This window comes from Papio anubis, chromosome 3 (assembly GCF_008728515.1).
Source record: "Papio anubis isolate 15944 chromosome 3, Panubis1.0, whole genome shotgun sequence".
Taxonomy (NCBI): Eukaryota; Metazoa; Chordata; class Mammalia; order Primates; family Cercopithecidae; genus Papio; species Papio anubis.
This window is the reverse complement of record NC_044978.1, coordinates 43279004-43295928: the sequence shown is the minus strand read 5'-3', so window position 1 is coordinate 43295928 and position 16925 is coordinate 43279004. Positions and strand designations below refer to the sequence as shown.

The window sequence follows — 16925 nt, the reverse complement described above, 5'->3', positions numbered from 1 at the left end:
CCATTCCCCTCACTCTCAGATGCAATTAGAAGCCTTGAGAAAATGAATTGAAAGACAGATCAAATAGATGTTCACACTTAAACTCTAAATGTGGTCTCTGATACATTTTTATTATTACCCTTCTTCAACAGAATTGGCTAGGTTAAAGGCGGGTCCAGGGGCCAAGCAGATCATATGTGAATTCAAATAAATACATCAAGTTTAAAGTGTATTTTGGAATAATTTATGATCAATCATTTGAAGTTTCCAAGAAATGTGTCAGAGAGTTTTTAAGAAGTCATTATTATTATTTTCCAGTTTAAAGAACTCAAAGGCCCCCAATGTTTTTTTTAATTGCTGCTGAACAAATTAACCAAAATCCTTTTTTTGTGATTAAAAACTGTGTCAATTTCCAGGCTAATCAGTATATCTTACTCTACGTGGTTCACAGTTGACCAGAATATTCACTGCAGCCCAGTTCACCGATTCTGGGTCAGAAATTATCTTCTTCCCTCATAGCAGTTTTCTGCAAAGGAACATGTAGAACAGTCCTCTCCATTTTCATACACTGTTTCTTTTTACTGATACATTTGTAATCCAAGTTTCTTTTTTTATTTATTATTATTATTATTTTAATCCAAGTTTCTTAAACCAGTATTTCCTAAAGCATGCTCATGGGATAATTTTTTTTTTTTTTTTTTTTTTGAGACCCCAAGTGATCCACCCACCTAGACCTCCGAAAGTGCTGGGATTACAGGTGTGAGCCGCTGCTCCCGGCCGGGATAATTTTTTTTAAGCGAAGTTCCAAAGAACTGATGGTGGTGTAGTGGTAAGCACATGCATGGGCTCTGGAGCCAGCCTTCCCTGGCCTGCACAGAGGCTTTACCTCTCACAGCTTCTATGTCCACATCTGTAAAGTGGGGATAAGTGTACTTAACTTATAGCATTACTGTGAGGACTAAAGGAGGTAGTAAACATATGAACAGTGGTTAACACGGTGACTGGCATGTTGTATGTGCCAAGTAAGTATTATCTATTATTAAAACATAGTAATTACTATTGCAAATAAGTTTGGGAAATTCTGGGTTGAAGCCTGCTTGCTTGTTTCTACATGGCAAGACTTCTTAGAACCTGCAATAGGTAATATGTTTTTTTGAATTTCTGGAAGCGTTTCCCAAGCTTATTTGATAAGGAAACTCTTTTAAAGAGGATTTTCCAGGAGGAATGTACCAGAAAAGCTTTCTGGAAACACAGCCCCAAACTAAAAAACTGATGTCAGTCAACACTCTTTTTACTTCTGTATCCGAGTTGCTAAGTTTCAACTCAATAATTTAAGATTACCATTAAAGTGCTGTTACTAAACTCAACCTGTTCTATGCTGCTTTTGCTGCAGCTCACATCTTCCTGTAAACACATGATGATGAAGAGAAAATAATCGCCCTCAAGTGAGCCCACACAGACAGCTGTATGCCCACACATGCACATACACAAACACAATGTTATGGGTAGGCCCATCTGAATGGGGCTAGTGTCAGTAAGAGGAGACAAAGTTCGTTGTTATTTCTGAGACAGGGTCTCGCTTTGTTGCCCAGACTGGAGTGCAGTGGCATGATCATAGCTCACTGCAGCCTCTACCTCCCAGACTCAAGGAATCCTCCTGCCTCAGCCTCCTGGTAGCTGGGAGTACAAGCACGCACCACCACACCCTGCTAATTTTTAAAAACATTTTTGTAGAGGTGGGGTCCCACTATGTTGCCTAGGGTGGTCTCAAACTTCTGAGCTCAAGCAATCCTCCCATGCCAGCCTACCAAAGTGTCGGAATCATAGGCATGAGCTACTGCGCCCAGCCAAAGTTTTTTATTTCACTTTAATTTATAACACATCTGGAAAAATACCTGTGTTTACTAACAAATATAAGCCTCTAATAAATATTTTACTGGGAGGGATCAGAATCTCCCAACTATTAGGCATATGTTGCCTCTGTGATTTTGGTAAATATACAGGATCCCCAAAACCACTAACTTCTATTTTTAAAACTTTAAGTATAATTGTCATATTGCAAAGTTCATCTATTTCAAGTATACCATTCAAAGACGTTTAGTAAATTTACTGAGTTTTACAGCCCTCAGCATAATCCAGCTTTAGAACATTTCCGTCACCCCAGGAAGGATCTCTCATATCCATTTACATACCTGTTTACCTACATTATTACCCCCACACTGTCATCCTGGGCAACCATTAATAGACTTCCTATCTCTATAGATTTGCCTTTTCTGGACATTTTTTAAAAATCTTATTATTATTTGTTAGAGACAAGGGTCTCACCACATTACTTAGGTTGTTCTCAAACTCCTGGCCTCAAGTGATCCTCTCACCTCAGTGCTGGGATTATTTCATATAGATGGAATCATACAATAGGTAATGTTTTGTTTCTGACTTTTTTCAATGAAAATATTTTTGAGGTTCATCCACGCTGTGGTATGTATCAATAGCTTGCTAATTTTTGCTCCTATTAAATAGTACTCTATTGTGTGGATATACCATATTTTGTTTATTCACCCATCAGTTAATGGACTGTTTTTACTTAGGTTATTATGAATAATGCTGCTTTGAATATTTGCAAGCAAGTCTTTGTGTATATATATCATTCTTTCATGAATAAAGGTATCTTCCTTGCCTTCATTATCATTTCTTTATATTTGGTAAGATGGAAATGGATCTATTTTGACCAGATTTCTTTGTTCATCATATACTTACCAAGTCAAATAAGAAGTCGTTGAGACCCCTATACCTAAGAGCAAAATTGCTGCATCTCAATGACTTCTTATTTGATTTGGTAAGTATATGATGAACAAAGAAATCTGGTCAAAATAGGTCCATTTCCATCTTACCAAATATAAAGAAATGATAATGAGGGCAAGGAAGATACCTTTATTGATGAAAGAAGGATGATTTCTTAGGAAGTTTATTTTGCTGCATGTTATTTGTTATTTGCTGTAAATCCCTTATTCATAAAGTGACTATTCAAAGCTGCTCTTTGAAGGAAGCTGTAAGTAGATATGGTGGCTGTTACTCAGCATTCATGTCAAATTCCTATTCTTGCATCTTTATGCACCACACAGGTTAGAAAACAGAAACTCTGTTCCTGAGAGGCAACCTTGGGAGGTTAGAAACCTTGAGAACTGGGTTCCTGCTTGTGAATTAGGTGTTTCTGGTTAGGTCCTGAGACTTGGAAAGTGGAAGGTGGCAGAGCTTTATTCTGGTTGCTTGGCTATTACTCCTGACGGGTGCGGTACACATTGTGTTTTTCTGGAGTATTCCAGTACCCAGGGTGTAGTTTTATGAATATTAAAGAGCATTGTTGCAGTAGCAGTGGTTTCCTGAGCCTCAGATCACAGTTACAGTGGTATGATTTTGTGGTCAGCAGTTCTATCCTCTTCCATTTTCAGGAATGTGCGAGGTGGTCTCTCATAGTGAGCTAGTTTGGAGGTGCCCTTCAGGGAGTTATTCCTGGAGATCAATGTAGAACCAGACTGCCTAAGAATCTTTAAGGGCCGAATTCCCATATTAAATTCCTTCTGCTTAACACACCCAACATAGCTTCAGTTTCCAGTAACTGAACCCTGCTAATTTCAAAGCCTAAAAAGTATTACCGGATAACACAAAATAGCCAGGGGATCTTGGGTTCAATCCCCCAGTAACAATTCTTCACTAAGACAAGAATTCAGAACAAGTGATTTATTAAGGAAGCTCTTCCAGGAAACATGGGCAAGGGAATAGGAGACTCAGAAAGGGTAGGGGAAGATGCCAAGCAAGGATGGGATCTTCGTTAAGCCTTACAGAGAGCAGCTTTTGCTCAATCCCACATGGGAAGTGATGTTAAGTGTTGGTAAGTGATGCCTCGGAGCTGTTCTAATCCAGAGCAAGAGAGCTGGGTCTCTTACTGTTATATCTGGTAGTCATTGGTTAAGAGCTGACCTGGGGCAGGAGTTTTCAGGAACTTCAGCTCACTGGGTTTGTAGGCAATATGGCTCCAGTTGCAAGTGTTAGTCCTCTGAAGAAAAACTGTAGGCACTGGAGGTTTGAAGTGACCATACTCAAAGACAAGAAGGGTGCAAAAAAATGGTAAGAAGGGAACTGAGGGGATTTGGGCAATGCTCAGAGCTACAATGGACTTGTTCCATACTGGGACTAAGATACTGGAACAGTGGCGATCCTCTGACATAATCAGATCTCTTTTCTCTTGATGCAATTTGAGGGTTAATCATAAAAACAAAACGGAGGCCACAATATTAGTCATAAGCAAGAGGTTTGACTCGAACTTCACTTTTTAATCAATTAATGTTAAACAGACAATGGAGGTTTGCCTGTTTTCTACTGTGGTCTCAATCATCATTAATACTTATTGGGCATCTGTTTTAATCAAGGCACTGTTAGGTGCTAGGCATATGAAGAGATATAGAACCCAAACTCATTGGCAGGGCCCAAAAGATTGCCAAGCATCAGCCCTGCTTATTCTCCCAGTTTCCCATTTCCCTACTTACATTTAGTGTTCCTTACAGAACTTTTTGCAAGCAATTTGAATACACTGTTCTGTTTTCCAACTCCACGTCTTCTCACATGTCATTTCTTCAGTTTGAATGCCCTTCTTGTCTATTTGGCAATTCCCTTCTCATTCATCATAATCCAAGTTATGGCAGATACTGTGGATGGATAACTCAACAATAGTTCCCAGCTCCTCCTCTGTTCATTTCCACTGAGAGAGAGGCAAAGAGAGAGAGAGAGAGAGAGAGAAACCAAGACCCTTTTGCAGCCTTTTTTGCTGTCATGATTGACGAGGTACTTAGTTCTAGCCAGTATAACAAGGAGAATATCTACTTGGGGCTTTGGGGAAAGTTTCTGCTTTCTTTTTTCTTTTTATTTGAGACAGAGTTTCGCTCTTTTTGCCCAGGCTGGAGTGCAGTGGTGCAATCTCAGCTCACCACAACCTCCACCTACCACATTCAAGCAATTCTCCTGCCTCAGCCTCCTGAGTAGCTGGGATTACAGGCATGTGCCACCATGCCCGGTTAATTTTGTATTTTTAGTAGAGACAGCGTTTCTCCATGTTGGTCAGGCTGGTCTCAAACTCCCGACCTCAGGTGATCTGCCCGCCTCAGCCTCTCAAAGTGCTGGGATTACAGGTGTGAGCCACCGTGCCCGGCCAAGTTTCTGCTTTCTAATGAAAGACACAGGTACAAGAGGAGAGCTGTTGGCGTTGCCCTTTCCTCCTCCTTCCTGAATTGAACATGAATGGATCCAATGCAGGAACTATTCAAGTGAGCTTGTATCATGATAAAGCAAGCATGAAGGAAGGCAATACAGCCAGATGGAAAGAGCCAGAGATCATGATGTGATCAGGAGCTCCTGAGCCAAAACAAGTAACTTCCCATCTCTGAGTTTCTTGTTATAAGAAAAAAATTAGACTCTGTTTGTTCAACCTGGGGGCTGGCAAATTCTGGCCATGAATCTGGCTGCTTGTTTTTTCTGTTATTGTAGCCAAAGCATTCTTTATTTTTCATTTTTAACTTTTGTGGGTATATAGTAGGTGTAGATATTTATTGGTTACAAGAGATACTTTGATACAGGCATGCTATGCATTATAATCTCATCAGGGTAAATGGGGTATCCATCACCTCAAGCATTTATCCTTTGTTACAAACAATCCAATTGTACCCTTTTAGTTATTTTTAAATGTACAATTAAGCTATTTTTTTACTATAGTCACCTCGTTGTGCTAGAAAATACTAAGTTGTATTTATTCTTTCTAACCATTTTTTGTACCCATTAACCATCCTCACTTTCTCTCCTTCCCCCAACTCCTGCCCCACTGTCCTTCCCAGCATCTGGCAACCATTCCTCTATCCTGCAACTCCAGGAGCTCAGTTATTTTAATTTTTAGCTCTCACAAATAAGTGAGAACATGTGAAGTTTGTGTTTCTGTGCCTGGCTTATTTAACTTAACATAATGACCTCCACTTCCGTCCATGTGATTGCAAATGACAGGATCTCATTCTTCTTTATGGCTAAATAGTACTCCATTGTGTATACGTACAACATTTCCTTTATCCATTCATCTGCTGATGGACATTTCAGTTGTTCCCAAATCTTGGCTATTGTGAACAGTGCTGCAATAAACATGGGAGTGCAGACATCTCTTCAATATACTGATTTCCTTTCTTTTGGGTATACACTCAGGAGTGGAATTACCAGATAGTATGCTAGGTCTATTTTTAGTTTTTGAGGAACCTCCAAGCTGTTCTCCAGAGTGGTTGTACTAATTTACATTACCACCAACAGTTTATGAGGGTTCCCTTTTCTCCACATCCTCGCCAACATTTGTTTTTGCCTACTTTTGGATGAAAGCCATTCTAACTGGGGTGAGATGGTTTCTCACTGTAATTTTGATTTGCATTTCTCTGATGATCATTGATGTTGAGACATCATTGATAATCTGTTTGCCACTTGTATGTCCTCTTTTGACAAATGTCTATTTAAATTTTTTGCCTATTTTAAAATCAGATTATTTGAATTTTTCCTATAGAGTTGTTTGAGCTCCTTATCTATTCTGGTTATTAATCCCTTGCCAAATGGGTAGTTTGCAAATATTTTCTCTCATTCTGTGGATTGTCTCTTCACTTTGTTGATTGTTTCCTTTGCTGTGCGGAAGCTTTTTAACTTGATGTGATTCAATTTGTCCATTTTTACTTTGGTTGCCTGTGCTTGTGGGGGTATTCCTCAAGAAATCTTGGCCCACTCCACTGTCTTGGAGAGTTTCCCCAATGTTTTCTTAATAGTTTCATAATTGGAGGTCTTAGATTTAAGTCTTTAATTCATTTTTATTTGATATGGCAAGAGATGAAGTCTAGTTTCATTATTTTGCATATGAATATCCTGTTTTTACAGCACCATTTATTGAAGAGACTGTCATTTCTTCAAAGTATGTTCTTGGCATCATTGTCTAGTGAGTTCACTGTAGTTGTATAGATTTATCTCTGGGTTCTTGATTCTGTTCCACTGATCTACATGTCTGTTTTTAGGCCAGTACCCAGCTGTTTTGGTTACTATAGCTCTGTAGTATGATTTAAAGTCAGTTAATGTGATTCCTTCAGTTTTGTTCTTTTTGCTTCATATAGCTTTGGCTATTCTGGGTTTTTTGTGGTTCCATATACACTTTAGGATTATATTTTCTATTTCTGTGAAAAATGTCATTGGTATTTTCATAGGGTTGCATTAAATCTGTAGACTGCTTTGGATAGTATGGACATTTAAACAATATTGATTCTTCCAATTTATAAACATGGAATATTGTTCCATTTTTTGTGTCCTCTTTAATTTTTTTCATCCATGTTTCATAGTTTTCGCATAGTCTTCTCTCTTCTTTTCTTAGTCTGACTAAAGGTTTGTCGCTTTTGTTTACCTTTTCAGAAAACCAACTTTTTGTTTTGTATTGTTTTCTGTGTTTCAGTTCTTTTCTTCTACTCACTTTAAGTTTGGTTTGCATTTGCTTTCCTAGTTTTTTAAGGTGCATCATTAGGTTGTTTATTTGACTTTTTCTTCTTTTCTGATGTAGGTACTTATAGCTATAAACTCAACCTTTAGTACTGCTTTACCTGTATCCCATAGATTTTGGTATGTTGTGTTTCCATCATCATTTGTTTCAAGAAATTTTTCAATTTCCTTTAAAATTTTGTTTTATTGACCCATTGGTCATTCAGAAGCATATTTAATTTCCATAGCTTGTATAGTTTCCAGAATTCCCCATGTTATTGATTTTGAGTTTTATTCCATTGTAGTCAGAGAAGATGCTTGGTATGATTTCAAAGTTTCTGAATGTTTTAAGACTTGTTTTGTGACCTAACATATGATATATCCTTGAGGATGATCCATGTGTTGAGGAGAAGAATGTGTATTCTGCAGCTGTTGTGTAAAGTGTTCTGTAAATATCTAATAGGCCCATTTGGTCTATAGTGCAGATAAAGTTTGAAGTTTCTTTGTTGATTTTCTGTCTGGAAAATCTGCCCAATACTGAAAGTGGGGTATTGAAGTCTCCAGCTATTATCGTATTGGAGTCCCTCTCTCTTTAGTTCTAATAATGTTTGCTTTATATATCTGGATGTTTCCGTATTTTTGGATGTTCCAAAATAATATTTGCTTTATATACCTGGATGTTCCAGTGCATGTATATTTACAATCCTTATATCCTCTTGCTGAATTGACCTCTTTATTATTATATAAACTTCTTTGTTTCTTCTTATAGTTTTTGTCTTGAAATCTGTTTTTTTCTGATGTAAGTATAGCTGGTCCTGCACTTTTGTGGTTTTCTTTGGAATGCAATACCTTTTTCTATACCTTTATTTTCAGTCTATGTGTGTCTTTATAGGTGAAGTCTGTTTTTTGTAGATAACAGATCATTGGACCTTGTTTTCAAAATCTATTCAACCACTCTATGTCTTTTGATTGGAGAGTTTAATCCATTTATAGTCAATGTTATTATCAATAAGTAAGGGCTTACTCTTGCCATTTTGTTACTTATTTTCTGGTTGTTTTGTGGTCTTCTTCTTTCCTTCCTTGATGTCTTCTCTTTAGGGAAGGTGATTTTCTATGATGGTATAATTTAATTTTTTGCTTTTCATTTTTTTGTATTATTATTATTATTTTATTTATTTATTTTTTTTGAGACAGAGTCTCGCTCTGTCACCCAGGCTGCAGTGCAGTGGCCAGATCTCAGCTCACTGCAAGCTCTGCCTCCCGGGTTCACGCCATTCTCCTGCCTCAGCCTCCGAGTAGCTGGGACTACAGGCGCCCGCCACCTCGCCCGGCTAGTTTTTTTTGTATTTTTTAGTAGAGACAGGGTTTCACCGGGTTAGCCAGGATGGTCTCGATCTCCTGACCTTGTGATCCATGGAGTCTCTGCCCATAGCCACCATAGCTGGAAATGTACTGAGTCTTACCTGAAGCCAGCAAGTCTCACAGTCTCACCCAAGGCCTATGGCATACTACCTGGGTATTGCTGCTGATTATTCAGGGCCCAGGGATTCTTTAGTCAGCAGGTGATGAATCCTTACAGGACTGGGTCCTTCCCTTCAAGGCAGCAGGTTCTCTTCTGGCCCAGAGTGTGTCTAGAAATGTCCTGAAACTAAGGCCTGGATGGGGGCCTCATAACTCTAACTCGTGCTCTATCCTAATGTGGCTGAGCTGGTATCCAAGATGCAATACAAAGTCCTCTTTATTCTTCTCTCTCCTCCCCTCAAGCAGAAAGAAGGGGTCTCTTTTGGAGCTGTGAGCTCTGCAGACACCTGAATGGTGTCTCCCTAGGTCACACGCCCCTCAGTTCACTGGCTCAGAGCCCCGTTCAGCCCTAGGACTCACCTATGAGTTGCAGTCCTTGTGGCCCAGACTGCCTTTTGAGTTTATTTAGGACTCCAGAGCACTTTAGCTCACAGTGGAAAGTCTTGCTGGAAGTCAAGTTCTGACCACTGGAATGGGTGATGCTCCTCTGCTTAGGACTGGTTTGAATACTTCCTCTGTGGGCAGGTGTCGGAGGAGTTCAATCCCGCTTTGCTTTCTATTGTGACAGAGCACTACTGTGTTCAATGCACTGTCTCACAATTGCTGTGCTCTCCCTCTCCCAAGCACATGGATTTCCTCTCCACACCACATGGCCACTGTTGGGGCTGGGGGAGGAGAGGTGTCAGCAATTGAAGACTGTCTCCTATTCGCCTCACTCCCTCGTTCAGTGATATGAAGTTAAAACCAAGTACTGTGAATGCTCACCTGATTCTTGGTTCTTATGAAGGTGCTTCTTTGTGTATAGATAGTCGTTAAATTGTTGTCCTTAGGGGCAGGGGAGATATTGGTGGAGGCTTCTATTTTGCCATTGCTCTGCACCTTCTCCTCAAAGCATTCTTAATTGAATGAAACATGACCAAATGATCACCTCATCTGGAATCTTCCCTCCATGCCTCCAGGTTACTAATGTATCATGTGTATTTGCAAATTATAGTATTGTACTTATCCCCCAGAGCTAGATTGACTGCTTTCTCATTTATCTGCTAGGTATTGAGCTTGGAAGTGCAGGACCCATGTCTTGTACCTCCTGAATATTTAGCATCATTCCAGGTCCATACTCAATACTCAAAAAGTGATTGTTGAGTGAAGGGAAGATACAGTCTCCCCTCTGTGACAGACACGGATTGTTGTTTTTCCCTTGCCCCCTGTCCCCACAGCCATACTATCCTTTGGCTGCAGCACTCTTCCTATCCTGCTCTATCCCTAGTGTACCCACTCTCCTTTCCCTCTCATTCCCCAGAGCACCGCTACCATAGGGTATTGGGTATAGCCACTTAAGTGTAAGCCTGTCACACTCAGTAAGAGTTTGAGAGTGACGCATGAAGATTTTAGCACAGCTGAGAACAGAGTACAATTTAAAATGAAGTTCCATATTAGACATCACAGTCTGAAGTTCTTCAGTGATTTCTACCATGGAGTATTTCATATTGGTTGTCTTTCTCTGCAGGGCCTGGCCTGCTGCCATTTTCTCTCTCACTTTCTCTCTCTTTCTCATTCTTTTTCTCTCCCCCCAGAGACATCCTTTTCTTCTCCTTCATTTTAGAACATACTATCCGTATTTCCTCACTTCATTACATAAATATATTGACAAATTTAATTCTCAAGGTCTTTCCAAATCAGGTCTGGACTTACTTTTGAATCCCAATGGTTTCTTGTTAAACAATAGTGTCATCTAACTCTGATGACACTTGGCACAAGGTTTTTGTTTGTTTTTTTTTTTGTTTGAGACAGTCTTGCTCTGTTGCCCAGGCTGGAGAGTAGTGGCACAATTACAGCTCAATGTAACCTTGACTTCCTGGGCTTAAGTGATCATCCAACCTCGGCCTCCCAAGTAGCTAGGACTATAGGCACATGCCACTGCATCCAGTTAATTTTTAACATTTTTTGTCTATATGGGGTCTCACTACATTGCCCACGCTGGTCTCAAACGTCTGGCCTCGAGCAATCCTCCTGCCTCAGCTTCCCAAAATGCTGGGATTATATGCATGAGCCACTATGCCCAGCTCTTGGCAGAAGTTTTGAAATTCATTTTTCATCTACTAATGCAGGTTCTTAAGCAGGGTTTATTGCAACCCGTAATCTGTGGGCTAGGGGTGGAATGCAGGTGGAGTGGTTCTTATTCTTGCTACAGATAAAAAAAAATGGAGATGATTTATCTTAGAAAAGAAAAAGCTAAATAACAGTTTAATAGTCTTCAAATAAAAATTTTATTAGTATCTTGGGAGAGGAGAGTGGTGGCTCTGATAATCCTAAATTTATGAGCAACTTTGAAATGCATATGTTTGCACACTTGACTTAGCTAATTTTATAATGAGTTTGTATTCACCTGCTTTTTGAGAATATGCTATCTGGGTCAGAAAAGGAGATGGTGCTATGGTAATGTACAGGGTAACAGAGGAACTTAATTTAGGATTACAAAAAACGCCACAATGTGGATAATTAAGAGCCAGTTCTCCAAGAAGAGATATTATGCAATCGTTCTTCGACCCCAGGAGCAACAGAAGTGGGACAGGGAAGAGTAGAGAAGCAGCAGAGGTGTTCTTTTTTTTACTCTCGTGGTGATAAAATGTTCTGTAATATCTGCTGAGGGGTTTCCTGTCCCTTTAAGCGAAAGGATCACTTCACAAAGTGTTTCCATGCCAGCTTTGGACTATCTTAGTTCACTCAGCTGAAATGATGGCTCTAGAAGCTGGTAGTACAGTGTAGACATACAGAGCCTACTTCAGCCAAGGACAGTGTTCCTTGGAATAGCTTCTACTGAGCTTCTGAGAACTAAACCAAGATACCATGTGTTGAATTCTTCCCCTCACCACCTCCCATATGTTGTTTTCCTGAGGTTGGCATAGAATGAACACACAGCCAGAGAAAGAAGAAAAGTAAGACCATCCTGCTGCCCTACAATAAGAAAAGACATGATTTAAAAAACACTCAGGTTGTAGGGGCGTTTAGGGGACCCTATTCCCCACAACATGCTTGCTACCTCCACCCATGTGTCTGCCAAGGAGAAAAGAACCAAGCTAAATAGTTAATGAAGTTACCTAGAATGTAGCCAAAGTTTAGCTCAGTGTGGGTCTGAACTGAACTCCATCCAAGGCAGCAGGTTTTAAAGAGTCTGGAAGAATTAAAGAGAAGACATGAAGGCTACTTTGGGAGTAGAGAGGCAAGGGGATAAGGTAGGTGGGTAGAGAGAAAAGAGTGTGGGAGTCACATGACTCATCATGATAATGGCTATCGTCAAGGTCTTACCTTTGGTTAGAAGTGGTGGGTACCTAGGTGCTTATGCTATTATTAAAAACAATTAAACAAATAGGCAAAAGCAGGTTATAAATGAACCAATGATGGGGATGTGCTATGAATCAAGAACTATGATAAATCCAGTGCCAAGCTCCTGCGATCAAAAGGGGAATATGATAGAGAGAGACTCATTCTCTTTCATAGTGCTGTTGAGTTTCTGACCCGTATGTTAAGACTTCAAAATATTGAAAGGAATTTAGGAGAGAATGTGCATTGTCTGTGGCAGGTGATCCTCACAATGAGTCTATGAATGTCCAGATGGTGCAATCTCACTCGATCCTCTCAAACAGTCCATGGATTTGGTGTTATGCCCATTTCACAGATGAGGGGACCAAAGCTCAGAGAGATTAGATACTGTGCTTGAGGTTGCAGGAACAGGAAATGGTGTCATCAGGTTTATAACCTGGATCTGCCTCCCAAAGCCTGAGGTCACCCTCCGTTCTGCCATGTGACAAGTCAGTGGACCTGGGGAGAGTGAGTGTTAGGTGGGCAAGAGTGTCATCACTTCTCTCCCATGGGTCCGAACCTGGTGCCAGGTGTGTGGGCAGTATTTGTACTTTTACAATGTTTCTTTCATACACTAAAAACACAATCCTCCTCCTCCTTCTCCTCCTCCTCCTCCTCCTCTTCCTCCTCCTCCTCCCTCCATATTGTGGACAGGTTCAAAATACCCGGTTTCTCAGAAATCTTTGCTTTGGGTAATAAAAATACTTTTCCTAAAAACGAACTTTTATAAGTTTCTAATGTGAAACAATAGTTAAACTATGTCTCGTCATCATCTGTCAGCCACAACATCAAAAGCAACAAAAATAACAGCAAAACATCACAACAGATATACAGCACTCTCAGGACTTGCAAGATGAAAATATGGTCACAAACTAGACTCAGTCCACAACACAAGGTCTTGTGATCTCCGTGTAGAGTCCTCATTACAGTGTCCTTTAAAGTAGCCAGGCTTCAGCCCTCAGTAAGTTTTGAAATCAATTTAGTAGGTCTTAGTATTTAAAAATAGACTTTTGAATTAATCTACATTTTAAGGGTAAGTATTGTTTTACAAGGTTTTTGTTTCAGTTCTATAGGTGTATATGTGTGTGTATGTGCATGCATACGCACATGTGTGCACTGCGTGTACACTTCTTACTGTGGTTATTTATCAGAAAGGCTTAAAGGCCCTGCTGCTGGGAGTATTAATGAATGCCTCTGAGGAGTTAATGAAAAGGTAGCTGGGAGTGTTCCCTGATCTTGTGCACCCATACAGACCATGAACACCTCCACATGCAGGATTTAAAACTGTGCTTCACAGGGCTGGAATTAGATATGGAGGCAAATCATGAATGCATGCCACTTTAAAGCAGATATCACCTGGGTGTAATTTGGAAGATGAACGGTCAGCTAGGGAGTTGGGCTGGACAGAGCCATTCAGACCAAGTAATTGCAAGAGTCATAAGAGGGTAGGGAATGTCAGGCCTTCAGAAATATTGTGGTCTAACTGCTACCTCACTGTCTTTAGATACATTGGGAAAGAATTTCTTCTACTTCTTAAAGAGAGTAACTATTACTCCTTTTAAGAATAATTTCAGACACACACACACACACACACACACACACACACACATATATATGTTTATCTCCAAAGTACTAATAAATAACACCAGCAGCAGGACTTTTCATGGTTATTGTCTATTGGGTGTCAGGCACCCTATTAGGTGCTCTGCTGCATTATCTTTAATCCTCTCAAAGACCTTACAAAGTTGTTCTTGTGGTAGTTTTACAAATCAAAGAACAGCCGCTATTTGGTTTTGAGGAATTAAAGGGAAAGACTAGCTGGTTGTTCGTGCATGAGACTCATAGGATTCCATTGACTTGGTGACTTTAACCCTGTCTTTAGCTCTGCAGGTTCAGACACCCATGTCTGTCAACAAGCTGAGAGGTGTTATCTCAGATACAGGTCGTGTCACCCAGTGGAGGTGTGGACAACCAAAATGCCTCCTGATTAACCTACGATGACAATAACTGTGACACAGCCTGGACCACTGGAGCCAGCCTGACCAGCCCATGGGAACTCATAACCCAATTAGAAGTTTGCTTGGTGAATGTTGATTTTAAAAAGGGGATGGTAGGTGACTATACAGGTTTAATGTTATCAGGTTAGAATGGCTTGAATGAAGTGAGGTTACCAACCTTTACCTTTTACCTCGGTAGTTTCTCAGTGAGAAGAACAGACCTAGGGAACTTTTTGGGCATAAGAGTGATAGGCTCTGCCCTCAAAGCTCCAGTGCTCAGAGCTAGAAACTTCCACTTGGGCTTGGGAAAAGTGCTGGCCTTTCATACCTCATCCAGACTGAAGATAGGGCAGGGCCAACATGACTTGCTTGCCTGCAAGCACTATGAGAAACTGGTGCAGAAGGAAAGCAAAAGGAAGCCTGCTGAGGAGCTGAGGTATGAGGGCCCCGAGACTGTGCAGGCCAATCAAAGAAGGTGAAAGAGTGTGCACAAGCAATGCTCCGACTCCATCAGCCCACCTTCTGATATGTGAAACCAAGTGGTTGATGTGCTGTCTTGAGTCAGATTAGCTACTCTTACCCTGGGGAGAGAAGAATGAAAGAAGGGGCTGAGAGAGAGCATGTGTCAGTTCACATATTCCCTAAAATGGTCTGCAAGTTGAATGGGGGAGAGGTTCTCTCATCTGTGAGCCTGAGTTGGGAATATGGGAAGAAGAATAACAATGTTTCTAAAAGGGCAAGCACTGCTCTTGGCCAGGAGACTGGTATCTTTGACCAAGATGCATTTTTTCCCCTGAACTGTTCGTAGATGGACTCAACAGCCTGCTCTGGAACCCCATAAAGGCAGGAGAAGAATTTGTTCATGCTCTTAGCACAGTGCTTAACAGACTCACGATGTATGTATGGAATATGTGCATTTACTTCTCCTTTTTCTTTTTTCGTGGTATCGAACGCTACTTTAGATTGACTATTATTCCCTTAGCTGTGTTATTTTCCTCAATCAGATTACTAGGTTCAACATGATGGGTTGTACAACATAGGTTGCACATCTCTGCTCCATACAATATGTATTGATTTTGTTGTTTAGCTCTTGGAGGACAACCTCATTTTCCTTCCTGATACCAAGTTCTTTAGGGACACTTCCTATAGCTGTCAAGAGCGTACTGTCTCATTCCCATCCTACAGCCATTTAAGAACAAAGCCAAAGTTAAGATCTGAGATCACAGGAAAAAAAAAAATGTTATAGGATGTACTGTTTGAATAACTCCTGTTAGACGTTAGTGTTTCCCAGAACTCATCAGAGAAACCCAAGTTTTCACAAAACACTACATTTATTTCCACCTCCCACAGCAGTTATCTTGCCCAAGACAGGAAATTGTTTCCAATTTACACATGGTAAAGGACACCTCCTGAAAATTTCCCTTTGGGGCCAGGAATTTAATCTTACTACTGGGTTAATGCATTTATTTGGGTGGCTTTTTAACCTAAATAAGTGGGCAGTACTTCCTCCCACCATCACTTTCATAATTGCTGTGAAAAGAAGACCTCGTGGGGGTTGCTGCAGAGACAGCCTGGGGAAACCCCGAGAAGTTAAATGCGCTGCTTGAGAACAGAGATGCCCGGTTCCAGCTGCTCCAGCCCCCAGTCATTAGATTTGGTCGCCAAGGAGCCCAACAGGGCAAAGGTCAATTTCTCTTCGCTTTTTTCTTCCACTTCCTGTTCTTCCACTTTTTCCGTTGCCTTCTCATAGCTATCCCAGGGTCTCTCCTTCTTTTTCTCTTTTCTTTTCATGTTCTCAAGAAACAAGATAACGTTCAAAGCCTTTCCTTTCTTTTCTCACTCTATCCACATCCCCCTTGGCTGTTCAAATGCACAAAGTTCACCCTTCAGCGAAGGAAACAGTGCAATTTTTATAGTCAGGAATGTAGGCCAAGAAGCCAGAATTCCTGGGGCTGAATCCCAGTTGCTTGGGAGAGTTATTGAATCTCTCAGGACCTCAGTTTCTACATCTGTAAAATGGGAATGATACTAATAGTTCTTATCCTATAAGATTATTATGAGAATCAGATCAGTTAATATATGTAATGTGCTTAGAAATGTTATGTAACATATATAAGAGTGTTTGCTGGGAAAAAAAGACAACACGTCACAAGTGGGAAGAATGAAAATGGGCTTAGAACAGAGATCATATTCCACCCTCTGTCCCTTTGATTAAGGATAGGGGTTTGGCTGCATCTGTATTTCTTCCCCTAGAATATCCACATATTCTAGAACTCTGAGTATGTTTTTTGTGTAAACTAAACGTAGTTCAAAACTTTTTTCTCAGCTACCATTTTCTTTTTGGAGAGTGAAAAACTCGATCTCTTTTGTGAAGAGCTATTTCTAGCTAGCTTTAACATAGTGTTTAAATTAATGACCATTTGTTTACGCCCATGATGTATAAGCTAAACAACTGCCCCTGCATTCTATAATTCCAGTCCCAAGGAAGGGGAAAAAAATGCCAGGATAGCATGGGGAAGTAAAAAGCAATCATCACCA

The 16925-nt window shown here is 40.4% G+C and overlaps 1 long non-coding RNA gene across 1 annotated transcript; it reads right to left on the bottom strand.

Moving 5' to 3' along the window:
* Positions 1–2370: 2370 nt before the first annotated feature.
* On the bottom strand, positions 2371–10845 carry LOC116274139. Its single transcript, XR_004182665.1, has 3 exons — positions 9391–10845; positions 4524–4735; positions 2371–4075 (listed from the first exon to the last, which is right to left on the bottom strand). It is a non-coding gene; the product is annotated as an uncharacterized LOC116274139 (long non-coding RNA).
* Positions 10846–16925: the final 6080 nt, after the last annotated feature.